Here is a 7,188-nt window from a genome sequence, read left to right as displayed (position 1 = left end):
AAGAAAACATGAGTCACAGGCAATGATTTTCTGGATAAGGGTTCCAAATTCAAGGAAGCAAACAAAAATTGACATTAATTAAGAAATTTACATTAAATAGAAAAGTTTCTGCACAGAATAGGCAACAATTATCAGAACAGAGGCACCTGAATGAATGGAAAAAAGTGGGGCTCAGTACATGTGATGGTCAAGGAAGGGGATTGTGAGTTTAAAGCTTAGAGTACATAAAAAACCTTGACTAAAATACATGAGAATCTTTTTGAGTCTGACTTGTAGTCCAGAGCAATTATTTTGTTACAGTTTAAAGGGTTCATTTCTGCCCCATTTTCCAGACACCATGGAGACTGTTCAGTTAACTGACATACTCTGAACTGCCTCTTAAATTCTCTTGTTTCCCTCTTCCCAGTCTTTCTTACTAAAAATGCTTGGATCCCTTCCAAGAAGCTTATCAATGTCTACTCTGTATTCCTGTGGGTGAATAGCAGTACCAACCACTATTCCTGGATATCTAAATCCTGAGATTGCCCAGAACCCTCTTCAACCTCAACATTCAGTGAATGTTGATCTTACCAGTATCTCCATCACCTTGTTTCAGATTCAGAGCTTCTCCTTGTCTCATTTGTTTTCAGTTCATTACCATTTGCCTTACAGGCAACAAATCAGCCCAGAATCCACTAGTGGTTGTATCTTGCTCTCATTTAGCTCACACTTAGCATACAAGAGCTTTATGACACCATTCTTGGTCATGTTTCCTACATCTTTTGCACCAGACAGATGAATAACATTTGCAGCTCATCAACATTATGCCTTGAATCCGCCAGGTTTCAAAGTATGGTAGTGCAAGGATTGTCCTTTAGGAAGCCCTGTCATATAGTTTACCACAGAGGATTCATCTCACCTTGTTTGGTATCATTAATGCTTATGGACTTTAAAATAAATAATTTTAGAAAGTATTTACCAGCTGAAAGAGCTGATATCCCAGTTACATAATAATTAAAACATACTTAAAATATAATCCAACTTAAATTTGGTAAATGTTCTAGACAGAAAAAATATTAGTGGTCACAACTTCATGTAAAAATAATACTACTAGCCATGAAGGAGATGTAAATCAAAAGTATAAGATACCATCTAACCCAACATAGAATGGCTTACAACAATAAAACAAAGCTGACGAGTGTCATGTTCGGGTAATTCAAGAAATTAAGGTGACTGAGACAGAAGGATCATGGATTCAATGTCAGCTAAAGTACAATATTGAGACTTTTTCTCATAAACAATATTAAAATATAAAAAGAAATGTAGGAACAAAAATTAACATGTCTGTAAAATGTGGAGCAAGAAATTTCTTAAACACTGTTAGAGATGTAAGTTAGTATAGCCATTATTGAGAAAATAAAGAATTCCAACCCCCCCAACAACCAAAAGAGTAGCTGATATTAGTCTAGTTATGTAAATAAGTTATACAGAAAATTCTGAATATCAGAGAAAGATTTGTACAATAATATACAATTCTCAATAACTTAGATGTGAAACCAGCTTTGGTGCCTCTCAACAATTGAATATGTAAAGGTATATTTGCACAATACAAAATTATTCAGTTATAAAGAAAAATAAATTTTTTTTGGTTCTTTTTTTTTTTTTTTTTCGGAGCTGGGGACCGAACCCAGGGCCTTGCGCTTCCTAGGCAAGCACTCTACCACTGAGCTAAATCCCCAACCCCAAGAAAAATAATTTTTTCTATTGCATAAAAATAAATAGAAATAAGCTAGACACGGACAAGTTTTTGCAATTTTCTCTTATATGTTTAGGCTATAGAAATATGCAGATTATTATAGATTAATGATTATGAGAAGTTTGATAGTAGATGTAATGGGGAAGATAGATTCAACTAAGTTAAATATGCTAATACTAGAAAGCCCCCTTAAAATGTATGATCAACATATGTTAATTAAAAATTTCAAACAAAAAAGCAGTTCAGAAGCATGTTATAATGTAGGTGAAAGTGAAAGATGTGTATAGTGAAATATATTGCAAAAAGGCAAACCTATTCTTTCTTTGTGGATTATTTAATGTTAAAATTACTGAAGCAGAAAAAAAGCAGTTTTCTTGAAAGAGGGAGAGAATAGAAAACTATTTTGCAATAGAGAATTTTACATCTCTAAGTGAAGAATTTTGGAGATAGCACTCAAGGTAGTGAGTATACATTCACTACTGAAGAGTTTTAGATGGTAACTTTTATATAAAATGTATCTTCATGGAAAAATGGAATTCAAAACCAAGCAAAGGTCTAGCAGAATAAAAGAAAAAATTGTAGATTATGTAGTTTGTTGATGACAACTTCTAGTTAGTTGATGATGTTGTAGATACAACTTTAAAGGCCTTTTCCATGAAAGAAAGAATAAATAAACAAGACTTTAATTAAAAATAAAAAGTAGAGCTCTGCAAAACATGAATAGCCACATAACAGGATGGAAGAAATTTTTACCAAAATTAACAAAAGACTTTCCAAAATATGCAAAGAATCTTTTAAATTTTAGCAATGAGAAAACAATTTGATAAAGAAAAACTGATCAGTCATCTAATTAAAATGGCAAATATACATATGGAAATATACTTGACGTCACATGTCATTAGGAAAACGTGAGTGAAAATAAAACCAAGATTCTCTATATCCCTTTTAGAATGTTTCAAATTTAGAACATGGACATCACAAATATTCTATAGAAGTGAAGCTGAAAATTTAACTCTATTGCTGATTTTGGAATACACTGTGTTGCTCTCTTATGAAACAAAATATACTTTTAATATGCATTTGAACAGTCAAATCTTTGGTATTTTCTCAAAGGAGATGGAAATTTTTGTTCACACAGAAACATAAAAATGGATAGTAGAGCTTAATTCAATATTGCCAAGAGTTGGAGGCAACCAAGATGTCCTTTGGTATATAAATACTGATGTGAAAAGAGCTATGTAAGAATAATGGAATGTTACAATTAAAAAGAAACAATCTATTAACCCATGAAAAGACAAAGTAAACTTAAATACTTATTGCTATGTGAAATAAAGGCAATCTGGAGAGACTATGTACCTTAAGATTCCAAATAGAAGCCATTCTAGTAAAGGCAAACCTATGGTGAAATGTTCAGTGGGTGCCAGGAAATGAGGGGAGTAAAAGATGGATAGGGAGGATAAAGAGAATTTTAATGCAGTAGAAATATATTAATCGATCTGTATACTGTACTGCAGATGTACATTATCCGTTTGTAGAGATGAAAGTGAACCCTAATGTCAACCATGGATTTTGGTTGATAATCAAGTGTAAATGTATTCTCATTCACTGTAACAATTGTTCCGTTTGATAACATGCAAAGTAGTGAATGTGTAGGGGCAGGTGATATGTCATAAGTCTTCCTCAATTTTGACATGAACCTAAAATTTATCAAAAAATATAGTCTTCAAAACAGATAATTGTGTAGAGTATTATAATGGCAAATTATTATGAAAGTACATTAAAATAAACATTAAAAACATAATAGAAGGACAAAAATGTATGTAAATATGATAAAATGTTTGGAAAATGGTAGTTATTTCCTGTCATCTATAAACTATATACTAAACTCATGAAAAAACTGAAATTGACAGGAGTTTTTAAAATGCACTTTATATGTGCATAAGACAATTTTGGTCAAACAACACAAATAGGTTGAAAGTAAATAGACAAAATGATGTCCCATAAAATAACCAAAAGAAAGACAGAAAGTTTACATTAATGAAAAGCAATCATTAAAAGATTGCAGTAAAGGCCTAACATAATCATAATGACAGAAATTTATCTAAATATAACACACACACACACACACACACACACACACACACACACACACACACACACAGCCCAAATGATAGACCCAGAAAATACAAGAATCAATGCTGAAAAATTAAGTTACAGGAAAAAATAGAATCCCACACTAAATTTGGAACCTTTAATTCTGAATATTAGGTACAGAATGAATGTAGATTTTAAGTGAGAAAATTTTAAGTCACTTTGTAATGAATAACACTGAACACCTATAAAAACCTATGGAGTATAAAAGACACTGATAGTAACAAATTCCTTATATATGTTAAGAATGACACCAAATAATTAGTGTGTAAATCTAATACCTCAAGAAACTATGAAAAGAAGCACTCAATTTGCAGAAGGGCGGAAATCAAGATCAGGAGAAACATATTAGAAAAAGAACAGTTAAACCAAGGTTTCTTATGATAAAGACAAGCTGTTCTTAGACCACTCAAGAATAAATGGAATATACAAGATCAAAAACTAAAGTGGAGTCATTGAAAAATGAAAGCCATATAAAGGAATATTATAGACATTGTAATAAAATAGATATCTTAGAGGAAAAGATACTTCCTAGAAAAATCCAACAAATCAGAAATGACTCACAAAGGAATAACTCAAAAAGAAATATAACCATAATATCAAAATCATAATTTAAAAACATCCAACTAAGACAAGTCCAAGATAAAAATAATTTCATTGCTGAACACTAACAACACCACAAAAAATAAAGCCACAGGCTAATATTGGTATTAAAGAATGCTGCATTAATATTCAGTAATTAGCAATCTAAAGTCAATAGTACATCAAGATTACACATCACAACCATGTATGATTTGTTCACGGTATACTTGGGGTTGTTAAATTATATATATATATATATATATATATATATATATATGTTTTTATATGGAATAATTGATGAAAACATGAATCTTTTCAACTGATGTAGAAAAAGATTCTATAAATTCAACATTTTATATTAATGTATCAGTTTATGTATAGAATGAAAGTTCCTCAAACAAAAGCAACTTGTGAAAATCTCTCATTTAACAACCAATGTAGAAAATGGAAATTTTTCCTCTAAAATTGAGTACAAGGTACAAATGCCTGTTCTTGCTACTTATATTCAAGCAATAAGAAAAATACAAAATGAGTCAATACAGAAAGAAATAAAAGTTATTCATAATGGAAAGAAGTAAAAATATTGGCCAATTAATTAATTCTATGTGTGGAAAATATTGTAGATTATTAAAAAGATCATTTAGTATTAGTAAGTGAATTTAGTAAAGAGGCAATAGAAAAGAACTAACTCCATTTCTTCAGATGATTTTTAAAAATTCTAATTTGTACTTGCACCAAAAATTTACTTAGCTGGGAATCGTGGCACACACCTTTAATCTCAGGAGGCAGGGACAGGCAGATTTCTGTGAACTCAAGGCCAACATGGTTTACATAGCAAATTCAGTCCAGCAAGCCCCAACTACATAGAGAGACCATACATTTCATGTGAAATCACACACACACACACACACACACACACACACACACACACACACACACAATCCAAATAGGCAAAGCAACCATGAAAAAGAACATCAATGTGTTATTGGTATAAAAATAGTGATACTGATGAGTGGAACAGAAAAGAGAACCTAGGAATAAATCCAAAGACATGAATTCAGCTAGGTTTTAACAAGAGTATAAAGAGGAGACAATGGGTAATGGACTATATCTTCAATAAATGGTACTGGGAAAATCATCATCAACTCAGAATAGCTAAAAATAAAGTAAAATCTCAGATGTTATGGCTTATAATTTTAATTCCAGCACTCATACAAGGTAGAGGGAGAAAATTCAGTCATTCTTGGCCACAAAACAAGCTTGAGGCTAGCCTGGGGTATAGGAGAATTTGTCTTAATATAAACCAATAAACAAATAAATGAACACAGAATAGATTTTTAAAAACCCAATGCAAAGCCACAGTAAGGCCTAGAATATGTAGGGAAAGCCTCTTGGCATTGATATTTTGCATTTTTAACACAAGAACAGATAGAACTATAAAACTGAACTAAACAAAACCTTAAAAGCTTCACAATAAAGAAAAATCAGCAAAATCAGTAAATTAATACATGTATTGGAATAAACTATTTGCATGATATCTATACCATGTAAATATATTTACATATACTTAATATGTATATATTTTACTTATAATTCATATGTGCATATGCATATGAATTCATAAATATATTGGAAGTAAAGTACTTTCTATTAAGCCTGGTGTCTTAGGGTTTCTGTTGTGAAGAGACTTTTATAAAGAAAAACAATTAAATGTAGCTGGCTTCCAGTTCAGGGTTTTAGTCTATAGCCATGATGGCAGAAAGTATGGTAGCATGCATGCAGACTAGGCTAGAGAAGGAGCTGAGAGTTTTACATTTGGATCATCAGGCAGCAGGACAAGAGAATGACATTGGGCCTGCCTTGAGCTTCTGAAACCTCAAATTCTGTCCCCAGTGATATACTTTCTCCCACAAGGCCACACCACCTAATATTGCCACTCCCTCTGAGCCATTTTCATTCAAACCACACCTGATAACCTGAGTTAAGTCCTTCAGATCCACAGTGGAATGAGAGAACCAACTCCTGAGAGCCATTCTCTGACTTTTATACATGTGCCATGGCACACACATGCCTGCACCTGAATATGTGCTCCAACACATAATGAGAGAATGTATAAAATGTTGTACTTATACTTTGTTGGTGAGATATGTTTTGATATAACCATTAGAGATTGCAAAATCAAACGTCCTATCTAAGTTAAAAAGAACTACCAATTGATACAGCAATTTCTATTTTGATTATATGCTGAAAGAAAATCATGTAAAGTTATTTATATTTTCATGTTATAGACAAGATATAGACACAATATAAGTGTCTATTGGTGAAACTATTATTTGTCATGCAAAATGGAAATGATGTCATTTTCCACAAAGTAAGATGAATTTGGGTGACCTTGTGCTAAGAGAAAAAAGCTAGGGAAGAAAACGAAACCTATCTCATGTCATTTATGTATAGATTCTAAAGAACTGGAAAGGTGTTTTCAAAATATATGTGTATAAAATAAATCTGGTTAGCACAGATGTGGTTTCCAGCATAGGTAAAAGGATACAAAATAGCAGATCACAGAAAATGAAAAATTCTAAAGCTCTAATATACATTGCAATTACTATAATTAGATCTTACTATGTAGTTCCCTCAAGCTTTTAAAAAGCCTCAAACTCATGATCTTCCTGCCTCCACCTCTCAAGCTGGGATTACAGATGTGTGGCACATCTGTTTTG

The 7,188-nt window shown here is 31.9% G+C and overlaps 1 protein-coding gene across 5 annotated transcripts in view; it reads right to left on the bottom strand.

The window, feature by feature from the left end:
• Kcnq1 (potassium voltage-gated channel subfamily Q member 1) overlaps positions 1-7,188 on the bottom strand; it is a 332,940-nt gene that overhangs the window by 193,459 nt on the left and 132,293 nt on the right. The gene's annotated exons all lie outside the window — the stretch shown is intronic.

The sequence above is a fragment of the Rattus norvegicus genome, chromosome 1, assembly GCF_036323735.1.
Source record: "Rattus norvegicus strain BN/NHsdMcwi chromosome 1, GRCr8, whole genome shotgun sequence".
NCBI lineage: Eukaryota > Metazoa > Chordata > Mammalia > Rodentia > Muridae > Rattus > Rattus norvegicus.
The sequence above is the reverse complement of the archived record's forward strand: the minus strand, read 5'-3'. Positions and strand labels throughout refer to the sequence as shown.